Source organism: Peromyscus eremicus, chromosome 8b, assembly GCF_949786415.1.
Source record: "Peromyscus eremicus chromosome 8b, PerEre_H2_v1, whole genome shotgun sequence".
NCBI classification, from domain to species: Eukaryota; Metazoa; Chordata; class Mammalia; order Rodentia; family Cricetidae; genus Peromyscus; species Peromyscus eremicus.
In genome coordinates, this window is record NC_081424.1 from 7,279,700 (window position 1) to 7,298,643 (window position 18,944).

Genomic DNA, 18,944 nt, shown 5'->3' on the forward strand with positions numbered 1-18,944 from the left:
AACAAAACAAAAAACACAACTGTTTGCTCACACGAGAAAAACCTTCAGGAAGCCTATTCCCCTTTCTAAATTTCATCAGATCCATAACTTGACCCCACCAATATTTCTAGTCATAATTATTATACTCCTTTTTATAACCCTGAACATCTAGCTGCTGGGCTTCCACTACCACAGCCTAGCATGCTGGTTTTTCTCCAAGTCGTACCCACTCGGTCACGTGAACTAATAGTCCTCTGTCCCGGTGAAATACTTCTCCATAAGCTCGCACTAACCCTGCACATGAGAAAAGTTTCAGTATCAGGGAAGGACAATTCCCATGATCTCTGTGATAGCCCAGCCTCTTCCAGTGCTCATATTCTATGCCACCTTCGTACATGCTAAGATACATACTGCTGATAATTATTAGAGTAACCCAGGAAGTGCTACCTGGATATAAGGTTCAATATATTACCAAAATAATATTACACCTTTGTCCCATCTTCATGGGCAGTTAATTCATAACTTAGTATAATATATAATGAAAAATTCTAAATAATTGTATGGTACCCCCAAAAATTATAAGTCTAAGCAGATATCAATTTAAAATACTTTTCAGATTTACTATTTTATGTTTATGAATATTTTGTCTACATGTATGTGTGTGTAGGTGCTGTGGATGATTGATTGATAAATAAAACACTGATTGGCCAGTAGCCAGGCAGGAAGTAAGGGCGGGACTAGCAGAGAGGAGAATTGGGGGAACAGGAGGGCTGAGTCAGAGTGACGCTGCCAGCCGCTGCCATGAGAAGATGTTAAGATACTGGTAATCCACGAGCCACGTGGCAATTTATAGATTAATAGAAATGGGTTAATTTAAGATATAAGAACTAGATAACAAGAAGCCTGCCATGGCCATACAGTTTGTAAGCAATATAAGTCTCTGTGTGTTTACTTGGTTGGGTCTGAGCAGCTGCAGGACTGGCGGGTGAGAGAGATTTGTCCTGACCGTGGGCTAGGCAGAACCAGGAAAGCTCCAGCTACATGTACCACCTGTATTCCCGGTGCCCTTAAGAGTCTAGAAGAGGATGTCAGATCCCCTGAAACTGTAGTTACAAATAGTTGTGAGCCACAATGTGAGTGCTAGGATTTGAACCCAGGTCCTCTGCAAAAGTAAGTGTTCCTATGGCTGAGCTGTCTCTCCAGCCACAACATCAATTATTAACACTAAGGGACATCAAGAAGGTTGTTCTCATCCTTCTGCTCCCCACTAGTGCCAAATACACTGGGACTGTCAACAACTATTAAAAACTTAAATGTCAATCAGCTGCAGGTCACCCTCACATAGCAAGCACACTGCAAAAGGAGGGAAAAGATCGGACTAACATCAAACTATCAGCACTAGTCAACTCAGAATAAGGACTCTGGTACTTAGTAGTGCCTTTACTTTTATTAAATAGATACCAGTGTTTTAAGCAAGCAATATACATATGCAAATTTCACTCAGTACCACAGTGAGACTTCAAATCCAAGCATGCTTGAATTCTACACTCATAAGAAAAATTTCTGAATGTACAGATCACTCAAACGAACTTGCTGAAAATAGGAAGCTCCTCACCACTTCCTGACTAGACCAAGAGCCTGATCTTCAGAATTAATGTCCAGGCTGCAGAGATGGCTCAGCAGTTCAGAGTGCCTACTGCTCTTCCTGAAGACCTAAGCTCACTTCCCAGCATCCAGACTGGGTTCTTCACAAGCACCTGTAAGTCCAGTTCCAGAGATCCAATCCCCTGTCCTGGCCTCTTTCAGCACCCACAAGTGTTGAGTGAGTTATAAATTCTCATAGGCACACAGTGGAACACATAAATGCTAAAAACCTAAGTAAAATAAATGTTAAAAAGCAAAATAAATTTTAAGTAAATAAAATTACATAAATTTAGTCAGTTATGAACTAGTTAGCTGGCTCAGTGGGTAATGGCACTGCAGAGCCTAGTAACTTAGATTACTGGGTGGAAATAGAGAATTGACTCTATAGGCTGTCCTGACTTCCACATGCATACATGGCACATATGTACACACATGCACACACTAAGTAAATGAATATTAAAAAAATTTAGACACAACAGTGTATTCTCAGAGAAAGAAATTAGGAAACATATTCCATTCAAAATAACTCCCCAAAAATTAAGTGTTTAGGAATATACCTAACTGAAGAAGTAAAAGACTTCAATGAAAAATTTAAGATCCTGAAAAAGGAAATCACAGAAGATACTAGATGATGCAAGACAATCCATGCTCCTAGGTGGCAGAATTAACACTGTAAAAATATTTATATTGCTAAAATTAGTTCACAGATTTACCTGTCAAAATTCCATTTTCATAGTGCACAAGAAACAATACAAGAATTCATATGGTAACAAAAGATTGCAAGTAGCCAAGGCTAAGGAGTCACAACACAATACTGGACCTCAAGTTATACTACAGGGCTATATAAAGACAGCCAGGTACAGGCAGAAGGACAGACAGGAAGACCAATCGAACAGAACTGAGGACCCAGAAATAAAATGGCAAAGTTATGCCCCCCCTTAGTTTTTGAAAAAGGAGGCAAAGACATACATTGGGAAAAAAGACAGCCCACCCAGCAAATAGCGCTGGCCAAACTGCATTTGTACCTGCGGAAGAATGAAGTTAGATTCTTATCTTTCACCTTGTATAAAAATCAGTATAAAATGGATCAAGGACCTTAATTTAAAACCTGAAACACTCCAACTTTTAGAAGAAAACATAAAGGATTCCTTTCAAACTACTGGTGCAGGCAAGAAGTTTCTGAACAGAACACCAACAGCACAGGCGCCAACCTCAAGAACTAACAGGTGGGACGACATGGGATACGAAGACTCTGTACAGCAAAAGAGATGATCAGAATTAACAGACAGCCCACAGACCTGGAGAAAGTCTTTACCAGCTGCACTGCAGACAAGTGGCTAATATCCAGAATTTACGAATTTGGCGGTACGTAAGTGCATAAAATAGTGAAAATATAAAACCCAATGTAAAGCTGTAAAGATTCCATTTCAAACATTAAAAGTACAGAAGTTCATTGAACTGCATAGTCTTTGAGAGAATTTTTTTATTTGCAACATTTTAAAATATAATAAAGTTTAAAATAAAATTTAATTAAAAAAAATTGAAGAAATAATTAGGTTATGCTTATTTCCTGACTGGGTTTATTTTGTTTTCAGACAAAGGCTCAATATACAGACCAGGCTGGCCTGGAACTCACAAAGATCAGCATCTCTCTGCTGGGATTAAAGGTGTGTGCATACCACCTCCTCATAGGTTTTGGTGTTTGGAATTATTGTTGTCATGTATTTTGTTCATCAACTTGACACAAGCTAGTGTCATTAAAGATGGAACTTCAACTGAAAACTGCTTCCATCAGATTGGCCCGTGCACAAGTCTGTAGGGCATTTTCTTGATTTATAATATAGAAGGGTCCAGCCCACTGTGGGCAGTGTTGTCCCTGGAAAAGTGGTCCTGGGGTGTACAAGAAAGCAAACTGAGGCCAGGTGGTGGTGGCACATGCCTTTAATCCTAGCACTTGGGAGACAGAGGCAGGCAGACCTGAGTTTGAGGTCAGCCTGATCTACATAGTGAGTTCCAAGACGGCCAGGGTTACACAGAGAAAACCTGTTTTGAAAAACCAAAAAAGAAAGCAAATTGAGAAACTCAGATGGAATGAGCCAGTAAGCAGCATTCCTCCATGCTCTTTGCTTCAGTTCCTCCCTTCAGGTTCCTGCCTTGACTTCCTCTATCTGATCAACTGTTACCTGGAAATGAAAGATAAAGTAAACCCTCTCCTCCCCAACTTGCTTTTGCTCATCATGTTTTATCACAACAACAGAAACCTAAGCAAGACACACTAATAGGTGCATCGAAACTGGAAGATAGAAAGCAGTGAGCAGTGAGTGGTTTGTGTTGTGTCGCCCCGATCCATCCAATCAGCTGACAGCCACGACCCTTGCTCAAGAGAAAACAATCCAAGAGTTCCTTAACTAACAGATCTGAAGAACACTTCATTACAAGTTGGGGTTCCCCTTGTTGGTTTCATTTGCCTTTTCTAACACTGGAGGCAGAAGCAGTGCCTTAGACATACTACGCAAGTACTCTACCATTGAGCTAGAGCTAGCCCATTTTGTTATTTAAATGTTCAAGAGTCACTATCAGCCAGGACTACTGGAGGAGGCTGAGGCAGGAGGATCATTAAGTTCAAGGCCAGCCCAGGCAACTTAGTAAAACCCTGTTGCAAAAAGAAAATGCTCTGGAGATATAGTTCAGTGACAGAGTGCTTGCCTAGCATACAGATGCCCCACAGAAAGGAGTAAGCAGTGGTTTCTTAACCTTGATGCATCCAATCAATTGACAGCTATGACTCTTACTGAAGAGAAAACAATCAGCTCCTTTATGAACAGATTTTTGTTCAACCCTAGTTAGTGCCATAAACAACAGTACAAAGCACACAGAATAGTTTCGCCTTAAATTCACAAACACTAAGTTTGAGACCTTGGGTTCAATCCTCATTTGTGCTCGCGCGCACGCGCACACACACACACACACACACACACAGAGTCAATATCAATACTGTCACACTGGATGACTTTCTTCTCAGAAAATGCAGGTACAAAATAACCAACAACAAATGAAGCTTAAAGCGGCATAAGGCCACGCTGCTGAGTCTTCCCAGGAAATAAAGACTGGACTGGCAGAGTGCAAAGCACTGTTCTAGACAGATGATCACCACAGACCAGATATCATGCCTGGATGCAATTCCTCTGCTATCTATCTCGGCTGTTAGAACACGTGACCACCTTGTTCTTCCCGTCATTCTCTTCTGCTCTTCCCCTTCCTGGATCAGAACAAAGAAATGGCCAACACTCTCCTCTCAATGTCTGAGTCCCTGCTCAAAAGAGTGACAAGGACAGACTCCGAGGAATGGAAACCACCTCAAAACTCAACTACAGCCTTGGATTTTTTTCTCTTTTTGTTTTATTTCTTGTTTTTTGTTTGCTGGTTTGTTTGTTTGTTTGTTTAAGAAAGGGCCTCACTATGTAGCCTTGGCAGTCCTAGAATTCAGTATGTAAACCAGGCTGGCCTTGAACTCAGCAATTCGCCTACCTCTGCACCTCCAGAGTGTTTAGGGCAGGCACCACCATGCCCAAAGAAGCATGGGCTTTAACATCTTGTAATCCAGCCATGTTTAGGAACATTCTACAGTAGGTACACAAACCAATAAATAAATAAAAGCTCATATCCTATTTGCAATTCTTTCCTATTGTTTTTAGCTTTGGAGACAGGGTTTCAAACGACAACCCAGACAGACTCCAACTCTCAGTCTCTCCGAAGCTTGTGGCTACTGTTCAACACATACATGTATTTGAACTTCAGGGGAAGAAGGCAACTGAGACAGGGCAACTCGGGTCAGTAGAGCCCGGCATTGTGAACATACATTTTGTAAACCAAACTGCCTAACAGATTAGTGGAATGTAAGCAAGGCTACTTACTACTTCAAAATTTGCATTCAACATCAATATATGTTCGTCTAGGGGCTGTGAGAAGGTTCAGTAGCTGAAACACTGCCTCTTCCAGAGGACCCAGGTTCAGTTCTGGCATCCATATCAGGCAGGTCATAATTATCTGCAATTCCAGCTCCAAGAGATCTGACACCTCTGACCTCCACAGACACTGGAACACAGGTATACATACCCACATGCAAACATACACATGCTAATAATAAAAAGGAAAAGGTTCACCTATAATAAATTTTATGTCTCTGGTCTAATAAATATACTTAAAGGGTATAAGCAAAATTGGTGATGCCATTTTCTACTGACCTTAAGTTAGTTAACATGTCTGTTTTCTCACTCGTAAAATAGAAAACAGCACTACCACATTAGCCATGAGCAAATTAATATATACGGCATACACCTGTGATTTCAGCATGTGGGGAATGAGGAGGAGAGCAAGTTTCAAGTCAGTCTGGGCTGCATCAAAAACCATTCCTCAAAAGCAGGGGGGAAGGGGCAGAAGGGACTAGGGATGTGGCTGAGCGATGGGACACCTGATTAGTATTCATGAGGTTCTGGATTCAAGCACACACACACACTCACACACACACTCACTCACACACACACACACACACACACACACACACTCACACACACACACACACACACACACACACACACTGATTGAAAAACTAAGACTAATCAAAATCATTATAGAAACAAACAGGAATTACAACAAAGAAGAGGAACTTCTAAAACTGTGCCTCAAACACACTGCTAAAATGATATTCAATACTGTCAAGCTAAGGAGATGGCTCAGCAGTTAGGGGCACATACTGCTCTTCTAGAAGACCTAAGTTCAATTCCCAGAACCAACATCAAGTGTCTGACAACTGCCTGTAACTCCAGCCCCAGGGATCTGTCACTTCTGGCCTTGGGTACCTGTACTCATACACACATACATATAACAAAAGATAATAAAATGTTTTAATGAAAACATTAAATATAGTCAATAAATCCCGATCCTTTGATAGGCCAAGCTATGTGGTATATACTAGGTGAATACAAAAAACAACTGTTAAAACCTTAGTCATTGGCAGAGCAGGGAGGCACAAGCCTTTAATCGCCATACTTCAGAGACAGCCTGGTCTACAGCGTGAGTTCCAGGACAGCCAGGACTACAGAGAAACCTTGGCTCAAAAAACAAAACAACAATGACAACAATAACAATAAAACCCCCAACCATAAACCACCAAACCCCCCCCCCCAAAAAAATAACAACAACAAAACCCCTCAGTCATTAGCAGGGCATAATAGCACACATCTTTAATCCCAGCAATTGGGAAGGAAAGGCAGGCAGATCTCTGAGTTCCAGGCCAGCCTGGTCTGCAAAGAGTGTTCTAGGACAGACAAGGTTACGTAGAGAGACTCTGTCTCATAAAAAGAAAAAAGAAAACAAAACAAAAACACTACTCACTGTCTCCAGTCCTACTGAATGTGTCAGGCTCTCTAATGTCACTTCCACACCTTTGTGTATGCTGGTGTGCCCTCTGCGTACCCTGGTGTGCCCTCTGCGTACGCTGGTGTGCCCTCACTGTAAAGCAGCACTCCGACTGTGCCTTCCAGCTTGGCACGTCATTCAGGACCCAGGTCTCTCCTAGGTGTTACTGGGACAAATCATCCCTTTTCTTCCACGGATGCACCTTTACTTCTCCTCCAAGATCGGACAAGCTTGCATTAAAGGTGTTTATCTGTACAGGTCACCTTCAGTAGACAGTAATATATTTCCTCGGGGAAAAGGATTGAATTTCAAACACAATTTTACTTCTGACATTTGGAACATTGTCTGGAACATAGTAGGTACCCATAGATATTGCCTGGATATTTTCAGTTATTTTTGAAAGGGTACATAAGCCCCTAGAAAGAATCAGGACAGGCTGAAACAGGGTCTCTGCTGCCCCAGTGGGGTGGGGGAACACTTAAACTCACTATGTAGCATAGGCTTGACTTGAATCTCTGATCCTCCTGCATCTTTCCCAAATGTTAGGATTACAAACACGCATCACTCAGCCTCAGACAACAGTTTGAATACTACAGATTTCATATCACCTCACCCTGGATATACGTGAGCCTATAGTTCTCATTTCATAATATAAATGATGAATCTGGGATGGAAAGGTCGAATTGTTTTCTAAAATACTGTGGCTAAAAAAGAACTGAGTCAATACCCAGAAGCCACACTCAAGATTTCCTAATCTCATTCTTTTCCATTTTATTGCAGTTTGCCAACATGCCCTCCAACCCAAACACTCTTTATGCATGGTAAATATATTCAATTAAATGTCATTTTGTAAGAGCTTTTCTTAAACTTTGAGAATTTCATACATGCTTATAGTTCCTTTTGATGAAACCCACCCCCCTTCATCTCCCCACAACTACTTCCCCACTTTGTGTGCTCCTTTTCTTCCCCGAGACAAGGTTTATCTGTAGAACAGTCCTGGCTGTCTTGGAACTGGCTCTGTAGCCCAGGCTGGCCTATAGAGCAGTCCTGGCTGTCATGGAACTGGCTCTGTAGCCCAGGCTGGCCTCGAACTCACAGAGATCTGCCTGTCTCTGCCTCCCGAGTGCTGGGATTGAAGGAGTGCTCTTTCTCAGAGTCCACCTATACGTATACAGATGTAGGACAATCCAGTGGGCATGAGCAGCCTCTCTGGACAGCTTTATTCCTGAAGAGAACTGACTGTCACTCTCCCAGCAGCCATAGCTCCTCAGATTCAGGAACGTCATGAGCCCCTTTTCCCACCGGTGCTGGGATGTTGGCTGGCTCTTGTGCATATAGTCACAGCAGCTGGAAGACCACGCATGCAAAGGTTCTGTTGGGTCCAGCAAAGACTGTTTTGCTGCAGAAGTCAACTACCTCTAGCTGTATAGGAACTTTTGTAAGGAGGAAGAGGAGTTAAATATTAGTGGATCTGTAGTATTCAAAGAATTCTAAAATATTAAGAACTGTGGAGTTGGTAAAGTGCTTGCTGGGAAAGGGTAAGGACCCAAGTTCAGATGCCCAGTCAGGTGTGATAGAACTTATAACCCCAGTGCTGCAGGGATGGGGACACATCAGCCAGACCACCTCAAAAGACAAGGGAGAGAGCAGCTAAGACTCCCTATAGCTACCCCTAACCTCTACACACTCATGTTCCCCCACACACATATGCATGCAAACACACACACACACAATCACACAAGAAATAAGTAAATATAAAAATAAATATATGTGGGACTTAAAGGATGGGCAAAGAATGGACAGGGAGAAGAAAAGCTCATCCTTTACAACTACAGTGGGTCCTGTCCCCTCAGAAAGAATTGAAGTTGAAAATATCACAAAGGAAGCTGGGTGTGGTGGTGAATGCCTGTGATCCCAGTGCTTGGGAGACAAAAGCAGGAGATATGGGGATTCACAGCTGGCTTTGGCTATCTACCAAGTTCAAGGCCAGTCTGAGCTAAAATCCAAAAGTAAATAATGTAAGTTAAAAGTGGATTTAATATCTGATTCATATCACAGCTGAGAAACACAGTAAAAGTAGAGTAGGCTGTTTATCATTGTGGACCTGCACAACCTACTATAGCTGCCAGACACAAGAAAAAAACGTCTTAACAAACATCACTAGCTGGCTTGAAGGTCAGCATTCCAAACAGCAAGTATGGGGTAGAGCATAGCAGCAGAGTGCTTGTCCAGCATGGATGAGGTCCTGGGTTCAATACCCAGCACTGAAGAAAAGAGGGAGGGGGAAGGGGTAATCACTTTATTTGCCAGGAACAGTGAGATACAGTAAGCTCACTTCTTCAGAGGCTGAGTCAGAAAGATCCCAAGTTTGAGGTCAACCCAGGCTACTGTGCTGGGTTTTGTCAACTAGACCTATCTGGAAAGACGGAATCTTAATTTAGAGAATGTCTCCATAAGACTGGCCTATAGGCAAGTCTATAGGGCATTTTCTTGATTAATGATTGACGTGGAAGGACCCATTCTACTTAGGACAGGAAGTGCTACACCTGGGCAGATGTGTCTGAGTGATATAAGAAAGCAGGCTGAGCAAGCAAAGGAGTAAGCCAGGAAGTACCATTCCTCCAAGGCCTCTGGCTTCAGTTCCTGACTCCAAGTTCCTGCCATGACTTCGCTTCAAGATAGACTATGATTTCAGGACACAGGGCTGAAATACCTCATTTCCTCCTCGAGTCGCTTTTAGTCACAGTGTTTTATCACAACAATAGGATGAAGCTAAAGATGCCCTACAAACAAGAGAATAAGACCAGCCTGGGATACACGGCAAGACCCTATTTCAAAAAGACAAAAACATTTCAGGTAGTTGCTAAGTATGCCTTGCTTCTGCTTATTACAGACTCATCACAAGCTGAAACCACCTCTGATGAGCCACACTAGGGACTGTGTAGATTCCAAATAGAAGACAACACATCAATAAAGTTGAGGATGTAGAAACAAGTGAAACATTGTAGTAAACTTCTGCCTGGGATAATCTGAGATAGTTAACATTGGAAGGGCTTCAGTATCACATATGTTCCCAGTCAGGCACTTCAAAAGCCCTAATCCTCTTTTCCTGTGGAATGAAATTAATACTTAAGTGACAAGGTTGTGCCAGAGGGAAAACCTAGAAGGTATTTGATACAGTGACAGACCTGTGGTAAATGCTAGGGAATGCAAGCATCTCCTTTACTGTCAAACCTGTGCAAGCTCATGAAGCATGTCACATAAAAAGCAGGGAGGTATCAATTCCATCCAGCAGCCCTAGAGAACCTGTGAAGTTTGAGAAAGGTGAAATGGGACAAGAATCTCAGAGCTGTGCATGGAGGGCAAGCCAGGAGGTAAAGAGATTAACTGGGAGGCAATTTAGCAACCGAAGCATAAAGACATGCGTGCCTGGACCTAGAATGTTTGTAGTGGGCTGATAGGAGACAGACATATACCTTCCCAAGGAAGAATAACCATGGGGAAAAATGACCAAGGAATGAAAAATAAAGGCAGGGAACACTTAAATGCTGACAGCAGGCAATACAGGTAGATAAGGGATTCAGATCACAGATGTGATTTTGAACCTGGACTTCCACCCAAACCCCCTGGTCTCTGAATCTTCCATCTGTAGAGTGAAAGTAACTGCAGTATTCACAGGATAGATGCTGGTATAGGTGTTTAGCATGTTCAGCAACTTGGTGACCAGTCTACGTACCTAATATGTATTTTCTTCATGTTCCTATGGCCACTCTGCTGAACACACCCTCCTTGGGCTAAGAATTCTCTCTAAAACAACTTCTAATCATTTTAAAGGTTACCTTAATATCTGCTCTTTGGGAAGCATTCCCCCAAAACACCTCCAGCCTAATTACTTCAGTACCTCATACAAGGAGGCATTTCAATCTTTAGTTATGTGTCTTGCCTCTTTCCACACTGAACTGTGAGTTCCTTGACAGAAAAGACAAGAATTAAATCCTGTCTACCTTCTTATCCCCAATTAGCATAATGAGCATATATAAAATTTGGCAAATTTTGTTAAATGAGGAGGGAAACAAACACATGGACCTAGCTACTTAAGAAGGTCTTCCAGTAGGTAGTTGTGGTGGTGGAGCCTTTAGTACCAGTGTTGGGGGAGGAGGCAGAGGCAGCCAGACCTCTGTGTTAGGGGCCAGTCTGGTCTACATAGTGAGTTCCAGGACAGGCAGGGGTACAAAATCAGACAGTCTCAATAAAACCAAAACAAGAAAAAAGGAACTCTTCCATTTGAGTGCTTCTCTAAATTAAAAAAAAAAAAAAATTTGTTGTTGTTTTGTTTTTTGAAGACAGGGTTTGTCTGTGTAACAGCACTTGCTGGGATTAAAGGTGTGCATATGCTAAGTCACTGTCAATCCAATTTTGAAGATACAAAAATCCCAAGGTATGATGAAAACTTCTAGAAGTAATCCATTTCCTTTATTTTGTTTGTTTGTTTGGTTTTTATGTTTTGTTTTGTTTTTAGATTTAAAAAAAATACTTTATTTTATGGGCTGTTAAGACAGCTCATCAGGTAGAGGTACTCACAGCCAAGCCTGATTATTTGAGCTCAATTCCTGAGACCCACATGGCGGGAGGAGAGAACTTACTCCGGACTACTGTCATGTTAATGTGTGCACCTATACAGAAACATATACAAAGACATACACACAATAAATGGAGGCCAGAAGAAGTCATCAGATCCCTCAGATGTGAGTTATAGGCATTTGTTATATGGGTGCTGGGATCAGAACTCTGGTCTTTATGATTATGCAGCAAGTGTTCTTATGAGCCATCTCTCCAGCTCTACACATAATCTGGAGGACAGAAGCTGTTGACTATTCTATTTCTACAGAGTTCAGTGCTTGAGACACAGTCCCCAATCAACATGTTAATCAATTAGTCACTTAGCAAATACACAGCAAGATACACAATCAATAGTTCCTTTAACACAACCTACCAGGAAAGGCTAACCCACTATTACTTAGAGCTATTTTTGCTGACAAAGTCCCAATTATCTAGGAATTATTTAAAATATAAATTATTTACTAGAATAAGTTTATGAACAATGAAAAATAATATATGCTGTTGAGGTCTGGCAATGCAGGCCTATAATCCCAAGCATTGCAGGAAGAGCACAAGTTCAAACCTTGCCTAGGCTATAAGGCCAGCCTGAGCAACTTGGCTGGGACCTATCTCAAAATAAAAATTAAGAAGAGGGCAAGGGATATATCTCAGTGGTAGAGTATAACAGGGCCTCGGACCTTAGCAGCCTCCGAGACTTAGCACAACTGACTCGATTATGGAAGTACCATTCAGGCTGTCAAACTCAGCATGTAGACAGCACCACTTGCCAAAATAATCCATTGAAGTCCATAGTTATGAGAAAGTCTGTAAATGTATTAACCTTGCTTTTAGGCTTCTGTAGTTCCCCTTCTAGCTTCTTGTTGACTGAAGTATTTCAACCCAGGTCATGGTTTTTGTGCTTAAAAACTCACCCTAAAAAAGGCTCTGAGCTTTCAGGGATCCCAAACACCTAGTGTCGTCATCAGCCGGCAAATGAAGACTTTCTGTTAGCTTAAACCCATGTCTAAGCAGTCTTCTCTGGAGAGTATGCCACAAGAGCACTTACTTAGGGAGGATATAAAAGGCCTTGGGTTCTATTACCAAGGCTGAAAAGAATGACAATAACAGACAGTAGCTAGTCTCTCCTGAAATTTACAAATAGCTTCAAACATGAGTCTTAGGTAATGTGTGGTGCCCCTAAATTCCTCCAATCCACTTTCCTGTATCACTCAACCATATCTTCCCCACCAAATTTCCCAATCTCCTTCCTCTTCTTCAGCTCATGACCATGATTTCTAGTTTCCTCTTTAAATTCTGGGGTTTGGTCATTTTAAGCAGGGGATTTATTTAACTGTCCAACCCTGGGATGTGGAGAGGTGATGCTCTTCTATCTCTTGTCTGTGCCTCTCTCCTTCCTAAAGGAAAAGTGCCCCCACCCAACTCCGGGCATCTTTGAAAGGACTTTAAATACCATGTGCACTTCTTACAACTTCAATTTACATTTTCAGCTCAGACTTCTGAACTTGTTTCATAAGTATTCTACCACACACTGGCATTAACACGTGCACAACTGAAAACGACCTCAGACCTTCCTTCTCCCCAACAGTCTCCTCCATTCTTCCGTTGATCTGCCCACACAACTTACAATCATCCCTAACCATTCTAACTACTCTAGTTTAGAAGCAAACCTATAATCTAATCATTCCCAATCACACCAGACCCAAGTCACCCTGACCTTTATTTCTGCAGTCAACATGGCAATCAGATCACTTCAAAACTCAACTTGGATCAATATGCCCCTGACTCAAACTTACTTCCTTAAAAGTAAAAATTAGAGCCAAGTGATGTTGGCAAACACCTTTAATCCCAGACCTTGGGAGGCAGAAGTAGATCTCTGAGTTCAAGGGCAGCCTGCTCTACAGAGCAAGTCCCAGAACAGCTAGGGCTACACAGAGAAACCCTGTACAGGAAGGAAGGAATGAAAGAAGGAGGGAAGGAGGAAGGGAGGGAAGGAAGGAAGAAAATTAGAACCTTTAATCCCAGCCCTCAGAAGCATCTCTGTGAGTTCAAGTCAAGCCCAATCTCCAACCCATGGACTGGAGAGTATGCCATTCAGGGCTACAGATAGGGCCTGTCATAAAAAAAAAAAAAAAAAGAAGAAAGAAAAGAGCAGGGTCTGGAGAGACAGCTCAGTGGTTAAGAGCACTGGCTGCTCTTGCAGAGGACCTGGGTTTGGGTCCTGGTCTGACACAATGGCTGATAGCCTCTGGTAATTCCAGTTCTATAGGATTCCTTGGTGGGCACCAGGCACAAATATGATGGACATACATATTTATGCAGGCAAAACACCTAAACACATTTTTTAAAAAAATTAAAGCTCTTACATAGTCCCACCAGGACCTTGCCTCATCTCTATCTGAGTATTGTTCTTCCCCCTGCTCATTCTTTTCCAATGGAACTAGCTACTGTGCCCCACGGGCCTTTCCATGTGGCCCCTTCATCACTTTCGGCTTCACTCAATTATCTTTTCTATGGCCACCACTATGACCTCCCATGTACACCAACAACCCTACCCATTCCATTTCATTGGATTTTCCTTTCCCTGGAACTTTCCATCACCTGGAATATACTTTTTCTCTCCTGAGACAGGAGCTCACTGTGCCACCCTGGCTGATCTGGAACTCACTATGTAGACCAGACTAGCATCCTGAGTACTAGGATTAAAGATGAGCACTCCGTGTGAGTGTGGGTGTGTGTCTTCTTTTTGGAGACAGGGTCTCCCTCTGTAGCCCAGGCTGGCCTCCAACTCAAGGCAACAGTCCTACCTCAGCTTCCCAAGCATAAAGATAATGAGCTTGGGCCACCACAGCTGGTTTTGTTCTGTTTTCCAGTTAATTTGGTTTTGTGCTGCTCAGGATAGAATGCAGGGCCTTGTGCATGGTAGGTTGTTTTGGGCTTTGGAGGGGTGGTGTCTGTGTGTCTGAAAGTCGAATGCCCTCCAGGATGGCAGCAAACTCACTGGGTAGCCAAGGCTGGCCTTAAACTCCTGATTCTCTTGCCTCCTCCTCCCCAATGCTGTTGGGCCACAACACTGGGCTCAAAGTACATTTAAACTTATTGTAATTTTCACCTCTCACAACTACTACCATAAGGTCAACATCCTTGTTCTCAAATTCAATTCAAACAATAAGTCTAATGAAATCAGAATATTCCCATCAGAAACAAGTATTCAGTATCAAAGACTCAAGAGACTTATCAGGTGAATTCTATTCGGCTTTGGATAGTTAACTGCTCCTGTAGTTCTGATTAGTGAAGATATGCTATGCTCCTCAGAAAAATGCTACATAATTCTGGAAAAAAAAATCTACAAGCGTCCCAGCTTCTTAGGTCCCTCGAGTTTGAGTATGCTTTGAGAATAAGCCAAAGAAAGTAACTAAATAAATGAAAGTGTTCTACTAACAGAAAATATCTTTGTTAGTATTATTAAACACTATTATTAAATTGATAATAGTACTTAAATAGCCTGAAGTAAATACCACGTTAGGATGGAATCGATATGCACCGACAAAATTACGATTTAAAACACCTCTCATGAAAAATGCAAGTTATTAACTTGCGTTTCCGGCTCTATGGTACGTTTCCTACCTTAGTAAGGAACTGACATACTCCAAAAGGGAAGACTAGGCTGGCCCAAGGGCTCTGGGGCAGTGTCTACTCAACACCCCCTCCACATACTGGCACCTCCCCGCCTGCCATCACCCCGGGTGCGCTCCTTCTGCCAGCCGCTTGCCCGCAGCCCTGGCCCGGCCACCCCCGCCTCTCACTTCCGCGCCCGGGACACACAGGAGCCCTACCCGAAGTGCCAGCTCTGCTCCGGCTTCCCACAGTGGGGAAGAGGCTCTGTCGAGCTCTGCCTGCCTGACTCACACTGTTCTGCAGAGGCGAAGGAGCACAAGTCCCAGAGCCCGCGCAGCCGCACAGAGCGCCGCCACCAGGGTCAGAGCCCAGCCCTGCGCGCACTTCCGCCCTCCGAACCAGCGCGATCCTGACCCGCAGCGCCTGGAGCTCACAGCAATCCCAGTGACCCTCGGCGCTCGGAGATGACGTCACGAAGCCCACGTGGCCGCTCTCTGCCCTCCGAGTTTGGCCCAACCCCGCTAGGCCTCAGACGCTTCTGGGCATGCGCAAGCCCAACAAGCTTCTGACTTCAGAGAACAGAGAAATAAAGGATCCTGAGACGTCGGCTGCCTCGGTATTCCTCTTCCTCACAAAACAGTATCGTAAAAAGGTTACTTTTGTGATTGGGGAGGTTTTGTTGGTTTAGAGACAGGATAGGGGTCTCAAACTATGGCTGCAGCGGGTCTGGAATTTATTAGGTATTTTAGGCTCCTCAGCCAAAGTGCTAGAACTGCTAGAACTGCAGGCCTGAGCTACCACGCCTGGCTTTCAAGGTAAATCACATCCATTTGCTCAGTAGATACTCTTCCCTCTTGTAGAACCACAGTAGGCATTAGTGGCTGTATTTAACTCGAGATGGTAAAAGCACTGAACCCTCCCTTACCTCTAAGAGTACCCATCCTACTCTTCCTGCTTAGAAAATAAACAATACACTTACCCCCAAAGAGCACTTCAGCTGGTTCTATACAAAGGTCTTACCAAGAATTTGGAGGTTTTCTTTTCTTTTTCCCCTCACCCCACCACCTTTCTTTTGTGATGTTCCCTAAACCCTGGAGGAGAGAAGGTCCCTTTTATGGCTGAGTTTACAACAGCCATTTATTCTCACAGCTCTGACCTGATAATTAGTCTCTGCAATAACCACTGTCCATTGCAAAAGAAGGTTCTTGAACCTAAGCTGGCATCAGCAGTGATTGTGCACATAAGTATAGTTATTCAGAAAAAAAGATAACCATTTAGCAAAACAAGTAGCTTCCTTACCTATGACCTACCCAATCATGGACTTTTGTCTAGGTTTACATTACAAGGTGTGGGTTCCCTTCTGTGTAGTGTACCTCAAGACCAACCAGAAGGCAACTGGTTTCGTCCATAACAGACTTGTCATTGTTAACCAGTAGTGTTGCAGGTAGGGTCCACAGCTGATTGAAATTGTTTATAATTTTGTATAGCATCTTCCAGTACTATGAAAGCTAGCCAGCAGAAAAACCTCCAGCCCTGTTCTGGCATAATTTCTCTATGTCTTGTGACCAAGGCATTCTATTGTGGTGATATTTTGCTCTCTAACAAATAAGGCTTGCTTGAATATCAAAGGGTGGAGCTAGCCATTAGCTAACCACAGAGGTCTGGAGGTCTGTATAGACATGACTGGGCAGAGAGAAGAAGTGATAAGGCAGAGTGGAGACTGGAGCTCGGCCCCTTTACGGTCTAAGAAGTAGTGGAGGTAAGAGGTGACTTTGGCTAGCTTCCTTACATCTCTGATCTTTCAACATTTACCCCGATATCTGGCTCCAGGTTTTTATTATCAAGACCAACTAGAATTTGTGCTACATCTGGTGTCCCACTTGTGGGGCACGAATTTCACACACACACCTGCTTGCACGCGGCTAGAGCCACTACCAAGCTAAGTTTTGTTGCAGCTCCACAGGCCTGTGGGCTCAATACACTGCAGGAGTTAGCCCACTGGCCAGCTCTACCTTTAGGCAGCTTCCGCTACATGTGTATCTTCCCCAGGATACTCTGTGTGCATTTTTTCGGACAGTAGGTTCTCTCTTCAACTGGGTTGTGGGCTTTCCCTGGATCCCCTTCTTATGCTGCTGCCAAAGGAAGTAGTTGCCTTGAAACCTGCTTGGGCTTCTGCTGTTCTACACGCAGCAGTCAGCTTCACATTTCACTGTCATCTGAGTCATCATTGTTGGCAGATTTGGTGAGACAACTGGTGTGGGGCGTTTACCCACCAACTCCACAGTTCCCCAGAGTTTTCTTGAGTGCAAGCAGCAGGAAATATTAAATAGAAAGATTTATATTGCGGAGATAAACAGATAGAAAATAAAGGATAGCCTCGAGAGGGCCTGGAACCTATTCCAACGGGCCCCGACTGTCTCTGCCCCAGGGTTTTTATAGAGACGCCAAGGGGTGGAGCAAATGACCTCCTCCCCCAGCACAGCCAAGTGCAGACCATCTCAGACACCTGCACTCAGGCTCGTGGTCCTAATCATCCTCCTCTATGCAGACCTGCTGGGTAAAGCCACGAGGAACCTGAGAATGGGCTCCCACAGGTCCCCCTTTCTTAATATATAAAAAATAACTATTAATGGCTTACAGCAATCTCCATAGCTGTTAGACCTCCCAATATGGGAGTAGAGGATGATAAAGATGGCATTTTTCTTTTGAATTAGGTCCAAGGTGACTACAGCAGTCTTAGCTGCCTCGAGCCCTTTCTAAACCAAAAACTCTTAAGGCCACTACAAACTTAAAGAATCCCTTAGCTTCATCAATACCATTAACAGGTTAACATAAATATTGCTATCCATAGTCATAATTCTCTCAGCAAACTCAAACGACTCAAAGCAAACTCTTAACAGAACCATTTGAATTAGCACATATGGTGCTATATATAGTTAACAATTTTCTCCGTCTTACAACTTTAACTCAATCATTTGAATTTCCTTTCTAACAGAACATAGGAAAAACTTCGATGTATTCACATCAAACTTAAATATTTCCTTATCTCCACAAAACCAGGGTGCATTAATATCAATAGGTTTCTTCGAACATACATTCAACCTTAATTCACTCATAACTCCTCCTTGTCTTTATAATTTTTTAAACAAAATCTCAAACCTAGTTAAAGGAACCCAAACTTATACAATTCCTACAAACCCATATTGAAAAGCAATATTTTCAATCTAACCATTAACACTTTGAAAAGTTTTAGCAAAACATCCAAAAGCAGTTTCTTAATAAAACTCTTTACACACTTTAAAAGTAGTCTCTTAGTATACCCAATTTGCATTTCTTACTAACAAAACATGACGTTAATCCACTCAAAGAAAATATTTTTTTAAATTTAATAGACTAAGGAATATTAACTCTCTTATAATTTTTTAAGCAAAATCTCAAGTCTAGTTATGAAACCAAAATTTCTGTTTAAGCAGTTCCATTTGTAACACAAAACCAGTTCCATAAGTAATTCCATTTTTACATAAACAATTCCACAAAACAATTCATGAATCACCAGTTAATAAAGCATATATGCGTACACAAAACTGCATCTTGATTCTAGGTAGAAATAAATTTCTTCATTTAAACAGTTCCATTTTTAACCCAATTCCAGCAAACAGTTCCTAGGT

General features: G+C 42.6%; 1 protein-coding gene across 8 annotated transcripts in view; it reads right to left on the reverse strand.

Annotated features, from left to right (window-relative positions):
• Window positions 1-18,944, reverse strand: part of Atg5 (autophagy related 5) — a 143,225-nt gene that overhangs the window by 96,989 nt on the left and 27,292 nt on the right. The window contains exon 1 of one of the 8 annotated variants that reach the window (XM_059272443.1): window positions 15,568-15,714. The exons of 2 other annotated variants lie outside the window; for them this stretch is intronic. The gene's annotated coding sequence lies outside the window, so the exon portion shown is untranslated. Of the gene's footprint in view, window positions 1-15,285; window positions 15,468-15,494; window positions 15,719-18,944 lie in introns of those variants that run through there. 5 more of the 8 variants (XM_059272441.1, XM_059272445.1, XM_059272446.1 and 2 more) reach the window with 5 other exon arrangements.